General features: G+C 36.5%; 1 pseudogene; it reads right to left on the bottom strand.

Moving 5' to 3' along the window:
- Nucleotides 1-19,836: 19,836 nt before the first annotated feature.
- LOC139893744 (protein LYK5-like) lies at nt 19,837-22,001 on the bottom strand (annotated as a pseudogene).
- Nucleotides 22,002-24,701: the final 2,700 nt, after the last annotated feature.

Below are 24,701 nucleotides of genomic sequence, written 5' to 3'. Positions count from 1 at the left end.
ACGTTCCACATTACGCTAGCAACAATAATAGCATATAGTTCACAATATAATATGCTAAGTACAATTCGCACAACCATGGTTAACCAAGTATACAAGAGAACGGTACATGAAGGTCCGTTGGAGTTCATAACATCCACTAGTGTTACTTATACACCGCGTAATCACTAGTCCCCCGGGTGATGTCTTAAACACCGCGACTAACTCACCCTTACACAATGTGGCGTCTTAAACACCGCGACGAATCCACACTTCATTCAATACAATGAGTGGTGTCTTGATCACCGCGACACTTTCACTCTCATGACATTGTGTTGTCTTAAACACCGCGACAATTCCACAAGTCAATTACACAATGAGTAGTGTCTTAAGCACCGCGACAATACTACTCGTTACCTAAAATGTGGTGTCTTGAACACCACGACACTTCCACATTCATACCACACAAATAAATACATTATATACGTTCACGCATAATTATTCCACTCACCTTGACACAAGGATGATGAATATTCGCTTCCAAACTCAAAGCCAAGTACCTAATACATTAAGTACCAATTCAATACATAAACTAGTGGAATTAACCACATTACAATTACTTGGGCATTTAATGACTCAATTCGCATTAAATGACCCAACTACATCACAACCGCCCTCTTAATGGCCAAGACTCGACTTTAGTTACCAACATTAGTGCATTAAAGTCTACTAGCCTCAATTGACATCCACCTAGGGTAATTTACACCCATTTTACCCAAACTAGGTCAACTAGTACATTCTTGACCCATTTTGACACTTTCACATCCAAACTAGTCAAACATAACCCAAATGACATCTCTTTTAATTTTAACAAATGTTTAATGCTTTTAATATCATTAACACTTTCAACTCACAATTACAAGGCCAAAACCCTAGATTATGGCCATTAGGGTTTCATTACAACAACCTAACCCAAATTCACCCATTTTACTCCCAAATGGGTCATACAAGCTTCTATTAACCAAAACCCTAGCCATAATCAATTAAAACTGGAAACTTAGAGTTAGAACTTACCGAGACTATCACCACGTAGCTAGAGTCACAAGGAACAACTTTAATACTTGCTCCAAAGATCAACCCTAAATCCTTCCTCTCTCAATCTCACTTTGAATCCAAATGGGTGTTAGAGTTTTGGGAGAGAAATTGAAAGAAAATGAAAAAGGAAAATGAAATAAATGAACTAGTGGACCAGATTTAATGCACCCATCTGATCTATACGTCCATTTACCATTTTGCCCCTCAAAATCTCTTAATTTAACCTAAAACCGGAACCTGGCCAGCAGGCCTGCCGCGGCGCGGCACTAAACGTCGCGGCGCGACGAAACACATGAAAAACAGCACCCTTTAATACAAGTTCTGATCAAATCTTTGCTTGATGTGTCGCGTCGCGGAGCCCTGTATCGCGGCGCGACAATTGCCTGGAACTGGTGCCCTCGACTAGCTAATCAATTTTCCAAGGTTTCCATAACTAATAACCCAAACGCTCACTTTAATACACATACTAACCCCAACCTTGAGTCTCACACGACTCAATGCCATCGTGACACGTAGGTAAACATGTTCGCGCATGCATTCAACATTTATAATATACACATTCTCAAGTAACTAACATGTTAGCTAACTTAGCCACATAACGAGCAAGTTATAGATGTATAATTGATTAGGTGTGTACCTTTAAGCGTGTACGGAAAATCGGGGTGTTACAACTCTCCCCCACTTAGATCGGAGCGCGTCCTCGCGATCCAAGCCGCATGACAAGCCGGAAGATAAGCCAAAACAAACTCTTCAGATTCCCATGTAAACTCGGAACCCTTTCGATGTCGCCATTGCACTTTGAAGGTTCTAACTTCCTTGTTCCGCAACATCTTAACCTTTTCATCAAGGATTGCAACCGGTTCTTCCGCATACTCTAACTTGTTATCCAAAGTAATCTCATCCAATGGCACCCAAGTCGAGTCATCCACAAGACACTTGCGAAGATGGGAAACATGGAACGTATTATGAATTCCCGCAAGTTCTTCGGATAACTCTAATCGATAAGCAACCTCACCAACACGTGCCAATACCTTGAAAGGACCAATAAACCGAGGAGCTAACTTTCCTCTCTTCCTAAACCGAATCACACCCTTCCATGGAGAAACCTTAAGCATCACCATATCACCTTCTTGAAACTCAATCGTTCTTCTACCTTTATCGGCATAAGACTTTTGTCTATCTTGCGCCGCTTTAAGTCGAGCCCGAATCATTTCAATTTTACTATTCGTCTCCAAAACCAAATCGGAACTTCCGATTTCTCGTTGACCCACTTCTCCCCAACAAATGGGAGTTCGACATCTATGCCCATAGAGCATCTCGTATGGTGGCATCCCAATACTAGCGTGGTAACTATTATTGTATGAGAATTCCACCAAGGGTAAGTGCTCGTCCCAACTTCCACCAAAATCAATAATACACGCCCTCAACATATCCTCTAGCGTTTGGTTAGTACGCTCGGTTTGACCGTCCGTTTGAGGATGATACGCCGTGCTCATTTTTAATTGAGTACCCATATCTTCATGAAACTTGTTCCAAAACCGAGATGTAAAGCGAGTATCTCGATCCGAAACAATAGATACCGGAACCCCATGTCTTGATATCACCTCCTTTATAAACAACTTAGCTAAAGTCTCCGATGATATCGTTTCCCGAATGGGAAAAAACAAGGCACTCTTCGTCAATCTATCAACAATCACCCAAATCGTATCGTATTGGGTTCGCGCCGTCTTCGGTAACTTGGTAATAAAGTCCATGGTAATGTGCTCCCATTTCCATTTCGGGACTTCCAATGGTTGTAACTTACCGTAAGGCTTTTGGTGTTCGGCTTTGACTTGTAAACATGTGACGCATTGTTCAACATACTTAACCACGTCACGCTTCATGTCGGGCCACCAATAATCTTTCTTCAAATCATAGTACATTTTCGTTGCACCCGGATGAATGGAAAATTTGGACTTATGTGCTTCATCAAGTAGCACTCGCCGGTAATCCCCCATCTTAGGTACCCATACCCTTCCTTGAAAGGACAACAAGCCACGCGAGCCCATTGTAATGAACTCCGATTGGCCAACGATTCGTTCCGTGTGCTTATTGTGAAAGGAGAAGCAATCTTAGAAAAGTCTTGAATAAACCGACGATAATAACCGGCCAATCCGAGAAAACTTCGGATTTCCGTAGGCGTAGTCGGTCGACTCCAACTTTTCACCGTTTCGATCTTCCCCGGGTCTACCATAATACCTTGTTGATTCACAATATGACCAAGGAATTGAACTTCCCTTAGCCAAAATTCACATTTAGAGAACTTAGCATACAATTTCTCCCTTCGCAACGTCTTCAACACTTCACGTAGATGGTGTTCATGTTCCTTCATACTCTTGGAATAAACGAGTATGTCGTCAATGAACACGATTACCGACTTGTCCAACATAGGTTGGCATACTCGGTTCATTAGATCCATGAATGCCGCTGGTGCATTCATGAGACTAAAAGGCATAACCACAAACTCATAATGCCCGTAACGCGTCCGAAAGGCCGTTTTCTCGATGTCTTCCTCACGGACCCGCACTTGATGATAGCCGGACCGTAAATCGATCTTAGAAAAATACGTGGCACCTTGGAGTTGATCAAATAAATCGTCAATCCGAGGTAATGGATAACGATTCTTGATCGTCACTTTATTCAACTCCCTATAGTCGATGCACATTCGCATGCTTCCATCTTTCTTTTTCACAAACAAAACCGGAGCACCCCACGGCGAGGAGCTTGGTCGAATGAAACCCTTCTCAAGCAACTCTTGGGTTTGATTAAGCAATTCTTACATCTCCGTCGGCGCTAAACACTAAGGGGTTTTAGCAATGGGAGTAGCTCCCGGAACCAACTCGATGCGAAATTCGACTTGTCTTTCCTCCGGAACACCCGGTAATTCATCCGGAAAGACATCTTCAAATTCGTTAACCACCGGAATCTTACGAATAGGTGGTGGCTCATCACGAGTATCAACTATGTGAGCAAGATAAAACAAGGCACCGCTCTTGCGAAAACGTCGTGCCCTTGCATAAGTGCACAATGGTACGAGTCTTCTCCGTCTATCACCATGAATAATCAACTCTCCCCCACTTGGGGTCCTAACACGAATGAACTTATCATGGCATGCAATATCGGCTCTATAACGATCGAGCCAATCCATACCAACAACAATATCGAACTCACCCAAAGTCATCAGAATGAGGTCAATTTTAAACGTTTCGGTACCAAACACAACATCACAATTCTTACAAACATCAACCACTAGCGCCGTCTTGCCATCCGCTATTTCGACTTCAACCGGACGGCTCAACTTAACTAGCGGTTTATTTAACTTAGATACAAATCGAGGCGACACAAAAGACAAATTAGCACCGCTATCAAATAATATCTTGGCCGGTTTAGAGTTAACCAAGAAAGTACCTGAGACAACTTCGTTCGATTGTTTAGCTTCATCATTAGTCATCAAATAATTTCGACCCCGGCCCGTACCCGCCGCCTTCTCTAACCGCTTGACATGATCATTAACCAACTCGGGACACTCGGTCTTCTTGTGTCCTTCCTTCCCACAATTGTAACAAGTGAATTTTGTAGTAGAAGATGGTTTGGTGCAATTACGGGCCATATGTCCCCTTCGCCCACAATTATGACAAGAATAGGGGAAATCCCCCGAAGCACCTTTCTTCACACTCCCCACACTCTCGGAGCCTTTCTTAAACTTCTTGCTAGAAAAATTAGATTGACTAGTAGCTTCAAACTTTTTCTTGCCCAAGGTAAGGCTATTCTTCCTCATCACAAGCGCCTCGAAACCCTTGGCCATGTTAAACAATTCGTCAAAGCTTTTCACCACATTCACACTTATCTTCTCTTAATAACTATCCTTCAAGATCCGATAAAAATCTTCCTTTAACATCTTGTCGTTCCCGACATACTCCGGGCAAAATTGAGTTTTAGACAAAAACACGGATTTGAGAGTGTTCAAGTCCATCGACCCTTGCCTCAAGGAACGTAACTCGTCCTTTAGCCTAGTGAGATCAGCCAAAGTTCGGTATTCTTCGAAAAATTCCACCTTAAACTCATCCCAAGAAAAGTCCATGCATTGTTCTTCGCCATAGACTTGAATCTTTGCATCCCACCATAGCTTGGCATCACCTCTTAGCATGCTACAACCATACCTTGTCTTTTTATCTTTAGGGCACTCACATGTACGAAAAGCCCCCTCCATATCGGAGATAAACCGGGCACTCTTAAGTGGGTCCCTATCGCCTTCAAAAGTAGGAGGTTGAGCATCCTTAAAGTTCTTGAAGAAAAAGTCTCGTCTCCCCACATTTTCTTCTTGGAGAGCAATCTTAATTTGTTCCTTAACCATAGTGACGACGTGCTCGTCAATCGTGTCTAGAAACATCTTCTTAACATCTTCGCGAAACTCCGCCTTTTGGCGTTGAAAGATGGCCTCAACCTTGGCTGTGAACTCGGGGTCCTCGCTCGTGCCCCCATTATCGGTGTCGTGTCCGTTTCTCATCTTCATTCTATAAAACGGAAAAGATTAAACGACGAACCCAGAGACATGACACATATATATATATACACCATACCACCCCATCTCGCTCGACAATCGTCGTACATCGCTTGTTTGACACGATTTGCACCCGTAGTAAGGGTAGCTAGTCATTACTACGAGAGCACGTCGCATTAACTTGCTAGTACAACGTCTGTCTCGCTCGATGATTCCATCTACAACACAAATCAATTAGTGCATGGTTAGTTCATATAAACCTACGCACTACAATTCCCGATTCGACCCGAAGTCGTACAAGTCCCGCCTAAAAGCGCATACACATAAAAGTCTAAGTCTAGGCACCTATCTCAAGTCGCCTAAATCCCTTAGACCATGCTCTGATACCACTTGAAACAACCCAACCCGTACTCCGTACGATATAAAATTTTTTTATTTTTATAATACACATTTACGCGCCAATTAAATATGTAGACCAAATCACAAGTTCCATTAAACCATACAACCATTACCAATGTTTACAAAAGGCACAATGGCCGTTAATTAAGTTAATACAAGTTTGACCGAATACAATGGTAGTTTATTAACCAAACGACCCGACGAGCATGGTTTGGGACTAAACTACCCAAAAGGTGGCCAACTTCCAAAAGCTCCTACAAGCACATCATCAAGGGCATCTAGTGCCCGACAATCCCCTTCCCTTTATCCTCACCTGCAACTAAAAGATAAACAACGAGAGGGGTAAGCTAACGCTTAGTGAATGCAATAATTATACATGATCATATATAATCTACTTACTTGCATACACTTACACAATACCACATACGAGCTAGCAATTCAACAAACATGCAATCCATCATGCATAAACTACTATCCACGTTCCACATTACGCTAGCAACAATAATAGCATATAGTTCACAATATAATATGCTAAGTACAATTCGCACAACCATGGTTAACCAAGTATACAAGAGAACGGTACATGAAGGTCCGTTGGAGTTCATAACATCCACTAGTGTTACTTATACACCGCGTAATCACTAGTCCCCCGGGTGATGTCTTAAACACCGCGACTAACTCACCCTTACACAATGTGGCGTCTTAAACACCGCGACGAATCCACACTTCATTCAATACAATGAGTGGTGTCTTGATCACCGCGACACTTCCACTCTCATGACATTGTGGTGTCTTAAACACCGCGACAATTCCACAAGTCAATTACACAATGAGTAGTGTCTTAAGCACCGCGACAATACTACTCGTTACCTAAAATGTGGTGTCTTGAACACCGCGACACTTCCACATTCATACCACACAAATAAATACATTATATACGTTCACGCATAATTATTCCACTCACCTTGACACAAGGATGATGAATATTCGCTTCCAAACTCAAAGCCAAGTACCTAATACATTAAGTACCAATTCAATACATAAACTAGTGGAATTAACCACATTACAATTACTTGGGCATTTAATGACTCAATTCGCATTAAATGACCCAACTACATCACAACCGCCCTCTTAATGGCCAAGACTCGACTTTAGTTACCAACATTAGTGCATTAAAGTCTACTAGCCTCAATTGACATCTACCTAGGGTAATTTACACCCATTTTACCCAAACTAGGTCAACTAGTACATTCTTGACCCATTTTGACACTTTCACATCCAAACTAGTCAAACATAACCCAAATGACATCTCTTTTAATTTTAACAAATGTTTAATGCTTTTAATATCATTAACACTTTCAACTCACAATTACAAGGCCAAAACCCTAGATTATGGCCATTAGGGTTTCATTACAACAACCTAACCCAAATTCACCCATTTTACTCCCAAATGGGTCATACAAGCTTCTATTAACCAAAACCCTAGCCATAATCAATTAAAACTGGAAACTTAGAGTTAGAACTTACCGAGACTATCACCACGTAGCTAGAGTCACAAGGAACAACTTTAATACTTGCTCCAAAGATCAACCCTAAATCCTTCCTCTCTCAATCTCACTTTGAATCCAAATGGGTGTTAGAGTTTTGGGAGAGAAATTGAAAGAAAATGAAAAAGGAAAATGAAATAAATGAACTAGTGGACCAGATTTAATGCACCCATCTGATCTATACGTCCATTTACCATTTTGCCCCTCAAAATCTCTTAATTTAACCTAAAACCGGAACCTGGCCAGCAGGCCTGCCGCGGCGCGGCACTAAACGTCGCGGCGCGATGAAACACATGAAAAACAGCACCCTTTAATCCAAGTTCTGATCAAATCTTTGCTTGATGTATCGCGTCGCGGAGCCCTGTATCGCGGCGCGACAATTGCCTGGAACTGGTGCCCTCGACTAGCTAATCAATTTTCCAAGGTTTCCATAACTAATAACCCAAACGCTCACTTTAATACACATACTAACCCCAACCTTGAGTCTCACACGACTCAATGCCATCGTGACACGTAGGTAAACACGTTCGCGCATGCATTCAACATTTATAATATACACATTCTCAAGTAACTAACATGTTAGCTAACTTAGCCACATAACGAGCAAGTTATAGACGTATAATTGATTAGGTGTGTACCTTTAAGCGTGTACGGAAAAGCGGGGTGTTACAACAACTCGCGGCTGTACATAACACTTTTCACGTCTCGAATTTGAAGAAATGTTTTGCTAAAGAAGATCTCACTATTCCGTTAGATGAAATCCAAATCAACGAAAAACTCCAATTCATCGAAGAACCCGTCGAAATAATGGATCGTGAGGTTAAAAGACTTAAGCAAAACAAGATACCAATTGTTAAGGTTCGATGGAATGCTCGTAGAGGACCCGAGTTCACCTGGGAGCGTGAAGATCAGATGAATAAGAAATACCCGCATCTATTTCCAGAAGATTCGTCAACACCTTCAACAGCTTAAAATTTCGGGACGAAATTTATTTAACGGGTAGGTACTGTAGTGACCCGAACTTTTCCATGTTTATATATATTAATTGAGATTGATATTTACATGATTAAATGTTTCCAACATGTTAAGCAATCAAACTTGTTAAGACTTGATTAATTGAAATATGTTTCATATAGACAATTGACCACCCAAGTTGACCGGCGATTCACGAACGTTAAAACTTGTAAAAACGACATGACGATATATAAATGGATATACATATGGTTAACATGAGATTATAATAAGTAAGTATCTCCATAAGTATATTAACAATGAGTTATATACATATAAACAAGACTACTAACTTAAGGATTTCGAAACGAGACATATATGTAACAATTATCGTTGTAACGACATTTAAATGTATATATATCATATTAAGATATATTAATATATCATAATATCATGATAATATAATAATTTAACATCTCATTAGATATAATAAACAATGGGTTAACAACATTAATTGAGATCGTTAACTTAAAGGTTTCAAAACAACACTTACATGTAACGACTAACGATGACTTAACGACTCAGTTAAAATGTATATACATGTAGTGTATTTAGATGTATTAAAATACTTTTGGAAGACTTCAAGACATATATCAAAACACTCATACTTAACGAAAATGGTTACAGTTACTTTCCCATTCTTTTCTTTCATCAAGAATTCTAGTCGTATTCTTACCCGTATTATACACAGCTTCAAAACGTACTTACTATAGGTATATGCCAATAGGAACTAGCATGGGATTCCACTCTTGATTATGTCATGTATGACTAATCAATTTTAACTTCTACCATGAGCTAGTCAACTAACTAGAACTCCTTTTAACCCCACTCACCACTCACCAATTACCACTCATCATTCACTCCATTTCACTTCCAATTCTCTTTCTAATTCTCTCTCAACACACACACACACTATTATGAACGTATTTTTCCAGTAGTTAATCATCATCTTCATCAAAAATCACTTCAAGAATCAAGCTATAATCATCATAGGAAGAACACTTCAAGAACACTTCAAAAATCCCTTCAAGTTTACTAATTTACTTCCAAGCTTTCTAATCCATTCCAAGTAATCATCTAAGATCAAGAAACCTTTGTTATATACAGTAGGTTATCTTTCTTATTCAAGGTAATATTCATATTCAAACTTTGATTCAATTTCTATAACTATAAACTATCTTAATTCGAGTAAAAATCTTACTTGAACTTGTTTTTGTGTCATGATCCTACTTCAAGAACTTTCAAGCCATCCAAGATCCTTTGAAGCTAGATCATTTCTTGTCACTTCCAGTAGGTTTACCTACTAAACTTGAGGTAGTAATGATGTTCATAACATCATTCGATTCATATATATAAAACTATCTTATTCGAAGGTTTAAACTCGTAATCACTAGAACATAGTTTAGTTAATTCTAAACTTGTTCGCAAACAAAAGTTAATCCTTCTAACTTGACTTTTAAAATTAACTAAACACATGTTATATATCTATATGATATGCTAACTTAATGATTTAAAACCTGGAAACACGAAAAACACCGAAAAACCGGATTTACGCCGTCGTAGTAACACCGCGGGCTGTTTTGGGTTAGTTAATTAAAAACTATGATAAACTTCGATTTAAAAGTTGTTATTCTGAGAAAATGATTTTTATTATGAACATGAAACTATATCCAAAAATTATGGTTAAACTCAAAGTGGAAGTATGTTTTCTAAAATGGTCATCTAGACGTCGTTCTTTCGACTGAAATGACTACCTTTACAAAAACGACTTGTAACTTATTTTTCCGACTATAAACCTATACTTTTTCTGTTTAGATTCATAAAATAGAGTTCAATATGAAACCATAGCAATTTGATTCACTCAAAACGGATTTAAAATGAAGAAGTTATGGGTAAAACAAGATTGGATAATTTTTCTCATTTTAGCTACGTGAAAATTGGTAACAAATCTATTCCAACCATAACTTAATCAACTTGTATTGTATATTATGTAATCTTGAGATACCATAGACACATATACAATGCTTCGACCTATCATGTCGACACATCTATATATATTTCGGAACAACCATAGACACTCTATATGTGAATGTTGGAGTTAGCTATACAGGGTTGAGGTTGATTCCAAAATATATATAGTTTGAGTTGTGATCAATACTGAGTTACGTATACACTGGGTCGTGGATTGATTCAAGATAATATTTATCGATTTATTTATGTACATCTAACTGTGGACAACTAGTTGTAGGTTACTAACGAGGACAGCTGACTTAATAAACTTAAAACATCAAAATATATTAAAAGTGTTGTAAATATATTTTGAACATACTTTAATATACATGTATATATTGTTATAGGTTCGTGAATCAACAGTGGCCAAGTCTTACTTCTCGACGAAGTAAAAATCTGTGAAAGTGAGTTATAGTCCCACTTTTAAAATCTAATATTTTTGGGATGAGAATACATGCAGGTTTTATAAATGATTTACAAAATAGACACAAGTACGTGAAACTACATTCTATGGTTGAATTATCGAAATCGAATATGCCCCTTTTTATTAAGTCTGGTAATCTAAGAATTAGGGAACAGACACCCTAATTGACGCGAATCCTAAAGATAGATCTATTGGGCCTAACAAACCCCATCCAAAGTACCGGATGCTTTAGTACTTCGAAATTTATATCATATCCGAAGGGTGTCCCGGAATGATGGGGATATTCTTATATATGCATCTTGTTAATGTCGGTTACCAGGTGTTCACCATATGAATGATTTTTATCTCTATGTATGGGATGTGTATTGAAATATGAAATCTTGTGGTCTATTGTTACGATTTGATATATATAGGTTAAACCTATAACTCACCAACATTTTTGTTGACGTTTAAAGCATGTTTATTCTCAGGTGAATATTAAGAGCTTCCGCTGTTGCATACTAAAATAAGGACAAGATTTGGAGTCCATGTTTGTATGATATTGTGTAAAAACTGCATTCAAGAAACTGATTTCGATGTAACATATTTGTATTGTAAACCATTATGTAATGGTCGTGTGTAAACATGATATTTTAGATTATCATTATTTGATAATCTACGTAAAGCTTTTTAAACCTTTATTTATGAAATAAAGGTTATGGTTTGTTTTAAAAATGAATGCAGTCTTTGAAAAACGTCTCATATAGAGGTCAAAACCTCGCAACGAAATCAATTAATATGGAACGTTTTTAATCAATAAGAACGGGACATTTCATAAGCAACGCTCAAGTGTGGGGATATTTGATAGTGCTCCAAATGAACATATATTTAGGCACAATATCCTTTCAATATGTAAAGCTTTTAGTTACTATTGTTCTATTTTTATGTAATATTCGTTTAAATAAATAAGTGCGAAGACAAAAGAAGAAAACGACGATTTGAAGACGCAAATGACCAAAAAGCTCAAATGTACAAGATATAATTCAAGTGGTTCAATTTATTGATGAGAAACGTCCAAAAATGATAAGAGTACAAGCCGCAAAACGCAAAGTACAAGATATTAAATAGTACGCAAGGACGTTCGAAAATTCAGAACCGGGACATAAACCAACTATCAACGCGTGACGCAACGGAGCTAAAATTACAAATCAACTATGCACATGAATATAATATAATATATATATATATAATTATATAAAATTATATATATAAAATTATATATATATTAAATAAATATGTCGACAAGCTAGGAGCCAAAAAGTATGTGACCAGGAAAATTCAGGTCATGCGATCGCATGGCCAGAAGGCACAAAACTCATGCGACCGCATGAGTTACTGTAGCAGGCCACATCCTATAAATTCACCAGTTTTCTGCGAGTTTTAATATATCTTTTTCTATTTTCTTTCTCTTATCTCTCAATTTATATTTATATTTTAATTATAATTTTAATTTAAATTAATAATAATAAGGTTATGGTAGCTAATGTTGTAAGTTTTTAAGTCGGAACTCTGTCCGGGTAACGCTACGCGATAAATAATCACTGTAAGCTATGTTCTTCCTTTTTAAATTAATGTCTCGTAACTAAGTTATTATTATGCTTATTTAAGCCAAAGTAATCGTGATGTTGGACTAAAAATTAAGATTGGGTTATTAGATTTTGTACCATAATTAAGGTTTGGACAAAAGACCGACACTTGTGGACATTGGACTATGACTATTAATAGATAGGGGGTATTGTCTAATTGAGCGACCACTCATTGGAACCTGTCGAACCTATCTTCAAATTAGTTAATCTAATAATTATTAAAATGATTATGTATGTTCTATTTAGTGACGTTTATACGACATCTTTTACGATCATTTATTTAATTATTCGAGTTGGGTAATTGATTATTCATTCTGATCAAGTAGGTAAATTAATATTCATATCTCATTAAAACAGGGGTGGATTACATACAAGGATAATTGGTGTAATTGTTAACAAAGTAATAAAACCTTGGATTACACGCAGTCGATAACCTGGTGTAATCATTAAACAAAGTATTAAAACCTTGTTACAGTTCGAATCCCTAATTAGTTAGAATATTTGACTTCGGGAATAAGGTTAATTTGATGAGCATTTTATAATTATGACCGATGGACTATTATGGAAAAAGACCAGATAGGTATCAAATAAACCAGGACAAAGGACAATTAACCCGGATAACAATTAATTAAAATCAAAACATCAAACATCATGATTACGAAAGTTTAAATAAGCATAATACTTTTATTTCATATTTCATCGTACCTTTATTTACTGTCATTTTAATTACTGCAATTTACTTTATCGTAATTTAAATTCTGTCATTTATATTATCGTCATTTATCTTTACGCTTTATTTAAAATCGACAAACCGGTCATTAAACGGTAAAACCCCATTTTATAATAATATTACTACTTATATATATATATATATATATATATATATATATATATATATATATATATATATATATATATATATATATATATATATATATATATATATATATATATATATATATATAAATAGTTAATAAAAATATAGTGTACGCAATAAGCCGTCTCCCTGTGGAACGAACCGGACTTACTAAAAACTACACTACTCTACGATTAGGTACACTGCCTATAAGTGTTGTAGCAAGGTTTAGGTATATTTCATCCGTAAATTAATAAAATTTGTGTAATATTTCATAGTATTTCGTAGTAAAAATAATAACTATTTCGTATACACCTCTACGCACATCAGTCACATGCATTTGAAGCCATCGGTTTGTTACCACCAGGAACAATAACTTGCATTGGAACTGTTTTACTTACCCTGCACCCTAACCTTTTTTCAGTCTCATAATCAAGGAAATTATGAGTGCTGCCTGAATCAATAAGTATGTGAACTTTGTATGTATTGATAGTACCCGTCACCCTCATTGTTTGATAGTTATCAGTCCCAGTCAAAGCATTTAATGACAATTGTGGTTGTGAATATTGATCAAACTCTGTCATTTCTAAAGTATGACCTTCAGCATCATCAATATCTGTTGATGATTCTTCCACACTCTCATTGACCACAACTTCCAAAGAATAAAGTTGGCCACTACATTTATGACTTGGGGTATACTTCTCATCACAGTAAAAACATAAATGCTTTGCCCTTTTTTCCTCTATCTCCTTTTGAGTCAACCTCCTACTGCCTTTAGGGTTTGCATTGTATGCATTCATGGGTAAGGCCAATTGTGTGTTTGTAGGTGGCAAACTAACACTCTTAGGAGTTGAAGGTGTATACCCATTACTCTTAGTGGTAAAAGTGGTTCTTGGTGTAGGCAAAATAGGATTATACCTCTTTTTGGCCACTGCAATTGTGTCTTCCTGCAGTTTAGCTAAAGAATACGCATCTTCTAATGTTCTTGGTTTAAACATTCGCACAGGCAATTCTATCCCCTTCTGTAATCCTGCCAAGAACAGACTTATAGCCTGTTTATCACTTATTTCAACCTTGTTTAGCAACTGCTCAAATTCATCATAATATGCTTCCACTGTACCCGTTTGCCTAAGATTTTTAAGCTCAGATAGTGGATCTTCCACTATTTTACCAAATCTTTTTAATACAGCTTCTTCATACACATTCCAATCTATCAATTCACCATGAAGTCTAGTGTATTGCTGATGCCAATTTAGAGCTTTCTTGTACATATGAATTGATGCAATACGCACCTTATCTTCTTCCTCTACTTTATCAACGGTGAAGAACTAATTACATCTGTATATCCACCCTCTAACGTCATCACCATCAAATTTGGGGAAATCCAATTTTGTGACTCTGGACAGCTGCAATTGACCTGTGTGATGGACACCTTCACTATTCTTCATCCGTTGCATATCATCAGCTAGATATTGTTGTTGAGTTACTACTCCATCAATTCTTCCATTCAATCTATTCACCGATTGAGTCAACTCCAAAATTGAAGCTTTAATGGCTTCCAATCCGGTGTCTTCTGCACTTCCTACATTTGTATTCCTTGTCGCCATCACCATATCTTCAGACGAGTAATCAAACAATCAATTTACACAGGAAATCGCTTTGATACCACTGTTATGATTAATCTAAGTATGAAAACTGAAATCAATCAATCGTTTAATCTGACAACTTCAATTGGATGAAATTATGAAATCAAACCACAATCAATATTACAATTGATGAAATTGAGTTACAAGATTTAGAGAGAAAATGTCAATTCGACATAATGAATCAAAAACTAACTAATGCACCAACGATCAGCTTATTTAACTGAACCCTAACACTGGTAACATGCTAACAGATTTCTGTTAACAATTCTGTTAGTTGTTACCATACATGTGCCACTCATGTGCAAGCTCATTTAGCTCCCTTGTGCCTTCCACGTGACCCTAGTGAACGTTTATTTTGACTTAAATGTTTGAATTCCCAAAACTTATAACATTTTTTTTAATCCCCGTTTGTAACTGCAGTTAATATCTATTTATTTTTCTCTTCCTTTTTTTCGTTTTTTGTGCCTATAAATTCGTTCTTTTCTATTAGTATTGTGTTGTTGTTGTTGTCTTGCTGATTGTTGGTTGTGTAATGATATGTGCATTTGTGGTTTTTGTTATCAAATGTTTGTTTCTGTATGCACTCTATTTTTTCAACCCAAAACAGAAGTAAATCAGCAACACAAAAGAATTGCCTTTTCAGCTGCTAATTTTCATCTGTTAGTTTTTCGAATTTCACTGTTGTGTTATATTGATTATGCATTGAATTATTTTTTAAAAGAAATGTTTAGCCAAATAACTTAATTTTTTATGGATGTTTATGCATCACTTTCATCTTACAAAGTGATTATACTTATAAGTGATTATACTTACAGTACATGTTAAATTGTTGTTAAAGTGTGTTGTTTGTGTAACTCACTATTCTAAATGGCTAAGTTAATTTAGCTATCCATTCCTAGGAATTTTTTGATAGGATTTAAATTATTGATTCATTTGTTTGTTGGTTTTTCCAATTGCTTTACACTCATATTTGTATAGACAATGACTCTTATTGAAAAACCTTTTTTATTGATAATACTTTATCAATGATCATGTATCACATGGCATTTAAAAATCATCTTACTTTAGATGCGAAAATGTGACATCTGTATGGTTGGCAACTCCTTTATTTAAATTGTTACAGGTCAAGAATGTCACTTCCATATTATCATGAGTTTTTATATGTGTATCTCTAAATTTATTAGATACTACACTATGACATTTGTATATATTACAGCTTCTAAGGTCCAATTTAAAAAAAGGTGCTTTTTTATTTGTTTTTTTAGTTTTCATTCTTCCATTTGGCAATTATCACCCCTATATTATATTGATACTGAATTGAATGAATAGAAGTTTGGTTTATTGAACTGTGTTTGAACTTTGAAGTTATGTTCACTTAATCATTTACTACTTTAACAATGTTTATGTATTACTGTGTTCTTACAAGATGATTTAACCTATGGTGCTTACGCATTAGCAGCTACAATTTGTATAGTTGCCAACTTTTTTCAGTTAGATTTAACATGATCAAATTTCAGTTAGGTGGCATGATGATCTTATTAAATTGTATCTTTAACTGTTATGTGAAATTTTGTAATTTTGTTAAATGTTATGGTGCATTTGTCTGGTCGATTAAGTGAACAACAAAAATTGTTTTAAGAAATATAAAGTGGTGTATCAAGATAGATCTGAGTTATACTTTGGAGTATATAGTATAGCATATTACTTTACATGTGTAGCTAATAGTAGACTTCTTAATTTATTCTTAATATTGGATATGTATGTTTACTAACAGTAGGTTATTTTTGTTTTTATAGCAGATTATATTGCAATGGTGGTGGGTGGTAGTGGACTACGTTAAACAGTAAGTTTCATTTATTTATATTCTAAATTTTATTTGTTCTTTTGTTGTGTTGTGCTTCAGTCTACGATCGTTAATTGTTATTTTGGGCAACATATATACTGTGAGTTTGGTTGCTTTGGAGGTGCTTCATTGCTATCTTCGGACCTGGCGGCGACTCTGCCGAGTTCAGGTCCTGTCCTCGAACGGGCTATCCACCTCTCTTATTAGATGATTGAGGTAAAATAGTGTTTTTGAGATAGTAATTGTAACGACCGTGTTTGATATTTCTCATTGCTCCCAATAAGAATGAATGAATTTCGATCTGAGTTGAGCAACGAGAAAAAAATGGATTTGTTTCTTGGCGGGGCAAGTTATAAGTTGCAGGTCACTGGATCAAACAAACGTGTCAAAAAGAGACTCTGGTAGAGGCGTTATATTGAGTAACTGCTACGTTTAATTTGTCTACTGTATCTGCTATGTTGTTAACTAAACACCCTCCAAAGTTTGAAGGTACACTTTTTGTTGCATTCTATATTTGATTGATATAAGCGTTGTTTGAATACAAATGAAAATTACAACCGACAACTATCTGTTAGAGTATTTTGCGAAAATATTAAAATGAGTTACTAGACTAGAAACATGTAATAAAATTTAATGAATATAATCTACTAAACATATATATAAATGCCCAAATGCTTGATATTTTAATTACTAAACACATGAACGTGGTTTGTGATAAGGTTGCTTTAGGTTTCTTGCACTTGCTTGAACGCTTAGGTATTAGTTTTAAATTTATGTTCATTATGGATATCGCTAATAAAGCACAATTTGTAATATGGTTTGCACTACTTATTTTAATAGTAAATTGGCGATAAGTTATATATTTTCATGTTGTGCTGTTATGCAATTGGTAACTTCCTACATTGAGCTAATTAGTTAGCTTTAGCAACTACAATGGACTGTACATTATAATATGAATTATAACATATTGTATACTCAACCTGTAGTATTTGTTTTATATTTTTCAGATATTGACACAACAAGTTGAAGGTATTTTCATAACGTCTAAGCTTTTAACTTAGTTGTTACTATTCGTGATGCAGAGTTATATCTATTTCCTGCTTTTTTAAGTTTGGCGAATTTAAATAGAAATTCACTAAAAAACATATGGGTTTTTTGTTAAATATAAGTTGATTTTTATGTTTTGTTTCGTAGAATAGAATGTTGATTGGAGTAGTAAAGATGCTAAAAATCTTGGCCTTATGGTAAATTGGATGTGGATTTGATGGGAATACAGTTTTTATTGTGACATTGTTGCAGTTATAGTAATATTGTTGTAGTTGGTCTAGAATAGTATTGTGGCACTAACGCTTTCTGTATGTGTATAATGGAATTGTAATTAACCTACATATCAAAATGATGCTTTAGTAACCCTTTGTATGTTTGCATAATACAGTTTTAGCTCAAAGACCTAAACTACAAATTACGCCCGGGGCAATGCCACCAACATCAGGACGCCACCAACAATGATGACGCCAATACCACCAACACCAAACAAAGAAGAGGCACAATCAAGAAACACCCAATGAAACAACTATATCCTGACGAAGAAGACAGAAACAAAGAAGAAAAGGGAATTGAAAAATATCCAGAAAACCACTAGCTATTTTGTATGTCTATATAACCGCAAGTGAATGTATGCAGTTAACTAAACAACACAACAATCATATCTATTTTGTGTATGTGAGTATCCAAAAGATGGCAAAACATTAAACATGCTACGAAACAGAGGACCCTGGCTCGCAAGGTTTGAAATTTTTTAATTAGTTTGTGCACTAATGCATATGGATGCACTCGCTATTTTTTGTTGGCTGGGAAGAGACAGCTAATCCATCTGATTATACATCTCCTCCTTGGTATGGCCAAATACAGTGAAACCATACACCCCTCCATCCAAGAAGAAATAGAGATGAGGTTGGCCTCTTGGAACACTAGACTAGAGTCCTTGGGTGTAAAGAGAGGGGTCAAATGGGCGGTCGATTGGTTGCACGGTATCAAATTCGATTCATAGCGATTCAAGAAATTCAAGTGGAAGTCAATAGTCCTAAATTCGTTTTGTGGCAGATTAATAAATGTGTATAAAATCTCACCAATATGGACTGATATTATCATATTCATTTTGGATTTTGGAATGATAAGTGGTTTGGGTCGGTTTATCTAGGTTACCATTTTCGAGCTACTGATTCACTAGGCTCTCAAGTTTGGATTTTGCACATCCCCCTTGTCCGAGCACGATTTAGAGAAGCTTGTGCAGTTGATGGATGAGTTGAATCTGGTTGTTTTAAATGCATAATACACTCTAATGTAATGTGGGTTCCTTCTCACGATGGCATGTACTCAAATGCATGTATCTTTGGATCACTTGTTACTGAATCAGTGTAATTTTCCATTTGGGCCTTATTTGGTGCCTAGTATTGTTTTTGGGTCAAGATCCTGAAATTCTGTATAAAGCTAGTCATTTGATCATCTGATATTTAGGTGGACAGATGGGGTCATAAAACGCAGTTCTGGTTATGCACCTCGTCGTCAAGTTACAATCGTGGCGTAATTTTCAGATGGGTCATGTAACCTATCCAAAAAATGTCGTCATGGTTATTTGCCTCGCTTGACCGAATTTTTGACCGAGTAATCGGTTATGACTAAGTAGTTGCCGAGTAACAGTAATGGAGCGACTTGGAGTTCGAGTACTCGGCAACTCACTGGAAACGAGAACTCGCCGAGTTGAACCGAGATTTACAACTCTGATTTACGCCCACCCTGGCTTAAGGACAGGTTAAGGACCAAACTATAATTCAAATTAATAAATCTTCAAAGCTGCAACATGCATAATACTCATCAAATTGGAGACACTCTAAGTTATATAAACATACATGATTCATGATGTTCTTTTGGTTTTATAACCACCAATACAATACATACAAAACACCATATTAAAAATAACATTGGAATACAATAGTTAAAAAATATTTACTTTATCTGCCAAGACCAAGAGATCTGGAGTGTTCAAGTTCATCAGATGGATCCCAATCTAAAGACGAAGACAGTATCTGCGAAAGTGTCATAAACACCTCCGTAACAGACGGGCGGTCGTTTAGATCAGCCGCCACACATTTACTAGCAAGCTCCGCCATAGAATACGCCAACTCCACCGGATACTCACCTCTCAATCTACCGTCCATAAACTCCGCCAGTTTATTCCTCACCTTATCCCCTCCAACCACCTCTTTTATTGTCTCCGACAACTGCCCCTGTTGTACAACCGTAGACTCATCACCCTTCTTCTCACCACCACCACCGCCTTCAGGCGGCCTTGTGGCGGCTTCTTTACCGGACAAAAGTTCCGACATCAAAACACCTAAAGCAAACACATCCATTTTAGGGCTAATTAACCCGTTCTCGATGTATTCCAGTGGCATGTAACCAAATGTCCCTACAACATGCCTTGTTAACTGAAGTTCTCCATTGTCGTTTTCATCAACACTTCTCGCAAGTCCGAAATTCGTTATCTTTGCCCTCATATTAGCATCTAACAACACGTTGCTACTTGTTAAATTCTTGTGAATGTACGGTGGAGTAATGAAATTGTGAAGGTAATTCAACGCGTCCGACACATTATGCGCGATCTGAACTCTTTGTTTCCAATCTAAAACATATTCGAATGTAGCATTCTTTGTATCTGCGTGCAACCAATCACTCAATGACCCGTTTTCAGCAAATTCATAAACCAGATAAGTGTTTCCGTGATGCAAACAGAATCCAGAAAGCCTGATTATGTTCGAATGATTAATTTGTTGAAGCATATTAATCTCCCCGGCAACATCTCCTTTCATTATCTTAACGACCGCCAAATCACCGTTAAAAACCCCCTTGTAAACCGATCCTTTCACTCTTTTATCTTCAGAAAAATCTCCTGTAGCCTTTTGTAATTCCTCATACTTGTAAACCGTTAACGACTCAATCGCTATTCGTAATCCTTCGGTTGAAATCTAACTTGAGTTGCATTAAGCTCATTCGCATCTAAGATTCTTTGAATACCAACACCTCCAAATGCTTGAGATATATAATCTATAGTGTCACCCGTTTCGATCAGGTAACTCAGCAAATACTTAATTCCTGCAGCTGTTTGGTTTGCCGTTGGACACGCGCATCTGAGCGGAATCTGTATATAAACAAATGAGTAACCTCATGTTATATTATTAACATAGAACAAAAGACAACACACATGTTTGAAACATTTTAACCATACAAGGGACTCATATTTCGTTTTTCAAATCGATGTGAGACTAGTTGTTACACTTAGCAAAGCAAAGTATACATCTTACTACAATTCAATTCAGTTTCAGAACTACACAAGACTATTCAACTAGTTACAAAACATCAAACGAAATAAAATGGAATGAAAGCAGGTTATCATACAAAAATTATCATACCGTGATATTATCACCGACTAACAAATTCCTGAAATTATAAGGATTTTGGTTGATCAAAGCTTGACAAGTAGTAAGGCCTTCAAAAGTATTATTCGCAAGTGAAAAATACGTTTCGTTAGTAAATTTAAGCTCATAAATAGCATTGTGCTGATAATAATTGCCACCATCAGAGCAAGAACAATTACTTATGGGAACAATAACGGCTGTGTCAGTCGGAATTATGAATGAAATGGAAGTGAAGTTATTGATGGAAGTGACGTCATCAGGGTTTGAGTTGAGAAGGGTGGCGATGGTGGTTGGTGTGTTGTATGGTGGTTGTGATCGGAAAGTGAGGTATGATTTACACGTGGCGGCGGCGTTGCAAGTGTAACCGAGTGTGATTGTGTCGTTGTTTTCGCAGGCGAGTTGTTTGTTGTCGACGTAGGTTTGTTGTGCGTGTGATTGAAGGATGATGATGGTGGTGGTGGTTAGTAAGAAGAGTACCGTCGACGGGTGTCGGAAAAACATGTTTTGAGGGTTGTGAAAATGATTGGAGTCAAGTTGGGGGGTGGATTTTATTATTATATAGTTGTTGGAATGGATAAAAATCAAAGAGTTTGAAAGTAGATAATACGCGTTATCTGGTTGTCGTGTTGGAAACGGAGGTGAATAGTTTGTTGATTTTTGATGACTAAAAGTAAATGATGATGCGATAGCGTTTACAAAGTAATAAGGCACTCTCTATTCACATCACCACTATATTAGCATTTAAATACTAACTCATAAAATCCTATAACTAAATATTTTTTCTCTTAACTGTCATGTCATTAATTAATTTCTTTTATATTTATTTAACTAACATAAAAATAATTATTTTTTTAAAAAAACAAAGCTTTTAATAATAAACATAAACTATTTTTTGGCTCGCGCTTTCGCTGCGGGTTGGTTTCGAAAAAAAATAAAAAGTACTGTAGCTACAGTATCAGCTACAGTAACGGGTATTCGGGTCGGGTTGATGGAACGGGTCAGGGGATCCGAATGGTATTGGGTTAGTGGTTTGGAAGGTGTTGGACAAATCATGTTTTGAAAAGAAAAAAAAATTACTATTCACGAATGGCGTCAACAAATCAGAGGTTGACACCATTTACCACAATTTATATATATATAAATACGATTATCCTTTTTAAAAATTAAAAAAAAAACAAATTTAAGAACCAAAAATAGAAATCGTAGCTTATTCAAAAAGATGACAAAATAAGTTGTAAAAGTTTAGGGACCAAAAAAGAATATTTTACATAACTAAAACCATCACCAACATAAAAGTTTAGGTACCAAATTGTAATTTATTCATGTTCTTCCTTAAACCATCGAAGAGTAATGTATCAGTTCATCCTTATTTTTAGCTTCCAAAATTGATAAAGTAAAAGTAATAGTTGATTAAATTAAAAAGTAAAAAGAAAATACATAAGAAGACACATGTGGGGTCACCTGGCTTAAGAAACCATCGCCAAATTAATGGTGAATACGGGTAACTAATGCGGGTAATGAATCCGTGCCTATGGTCTATTACGGGTAACTACGGGTAATGACGGATAATGAAACCATAGGGAGTGGTCTAATAAACGGAAACCATTATATATTTTGATGTGGTAAGTCTTTATCGGTGTTTGATTCGGTTGAAAGTTTTAAGGTTGAAGACGTCAATCTTCTGTCATTTAAAAAAGTATTTGTTGGAACATCATCGAACCCGCGCCCAATTAATAAGGATTCAGAGACGGATGGAATCGGTCTTGGTGTTGGTTCGGTTGTTCCTGAGGATGTGGGTTGTGATATTGCGTCTGTTGCCCCTGAGTTCAATAGGGATTAAGGGGAAAAAAATGTCTGACGAGGAGATGGTGCCCTTCTATGGGGAACTAATGTGCTCGTTCATACGAAGGTTTCCTCTTTTCCTAAAAAAAAAAAAGATGGCGGCCTTCGTTACAATGATGAAGAGTACGGAGAGCGAATCGGTGAATTCTACGGTTGTCAACGCTAGTAATCCCCCTAAGGCGCCGACTAAAAGAAAAAACTAGTTCAAGGAGCTGAAATGGAAGAATTCCGTGAGTTCATTAAAGACGTTTGAATGGAGGCTCGTCGATTATTTCGATTAAGATGGGATCTAATCTTTCGCTCGTATGGGTAGATTGGCCTCCATCTTTTATATTGAGTCTTGTTTATGTCATTCATATTGTTGCGGTTTTATTTTGTTGTTATATTGTTAGTTGGTTAGTGTCTTGAGCTTTCGTTGTGTTTGTTTGTTTTTGCTTAGCTCGATAGTTCTTTAGTTTGCATGTTTAAGGAGTCTTATCTTATTGATGAACTTCTTTTAGTTTATAAAATTTTTCCGTTTTAAGCCGAAAATAAATATATACTAATATACTCAAAAATGTGATGATTATCACCACACCTGACATGGTTGTGTGGGATATAGTGGTGCTGTTTAATAATAATGGAAGAAAGGTCTATAATGGTGATGAAATCAAGGAGTGTAATAATAATAGGTCCCACCCTTTTTTAATTTGATTGATCCATCTTCTTTTTATTGTTTCAACGGCGACTAGGAGTCATCGAAGGAGGCTCGAACGCGATGTCAGAATTCACTTTCTCGATCATTTTCTTGGTCGAACTATTACAGTCCTACCGCCTCTTAAGAGGAAACCACCACGACGAATCCATACAGGCGTCACGTGTGTTAAAACCCCCTCAGATGAGCTTCAAACGCAAGACACCCATGGAATAGGCGGGTAACAACAAGAGGAATTTTGCAGTGAGTGTGAGTCAAACCCCTGCCCTCCCATATGAAAAGTCAGGTCACCACCACTATGGCAACTCCTTGTTGACTGGTACATATTTTAATTCCTTAAATCTGATTGGTTGAAAATTTCATCACGTAGTTTTTCCTTAGTGTAATGAACACCATCATGCCACCAATTTTTTCCTTTATCACGCAGGGTTAGTGGCGTGGTGGAGGCATGCTGCTCTCATCACCCTCTATTACGATACCGTTAATAGAGGTCTAATAATAAAAGAATTTTTATTAACATAATATGTTAGGTTGTGTGTCATCCATTTGTAACTAGTTATCAATCCTACTAATAACTGAAAGGCTCTTGAGAAAGATATGCTTTCTTATCAGAAATCGGAACCTTCTATGTTAGATATGACAGATTACGAATTTTAAATCTATTTCCCCACCCGAAACACGATACTTTTTACGGGTCGTTTTTGAGAACACTTAGGGT

This window comes from Rutidosis leptorrhynchoides, chromosome 2, assembly GCF_046630445.1.
Source record: "Rutidosis leptorrhynchoides isolate AG116_Rl617_1_P2 chromosome 2, CSIRO_AGI_Rlap_v1, whole genome shotgun sequence".
Classification (NCBI taxonomy): domain Eukaryota; kingdom Viridiplantae; phylum Streptophyta; class Magnoliopsida; order Asterales; family Asteraceae; genus Rutidosis; species Rutidosis leptorrhynchoides.
The sequence above is the reverse complement of the archived record's forward strand: the minus strand, read 5'-3'. Positions and strand labels throughout refer to the sequence as shown.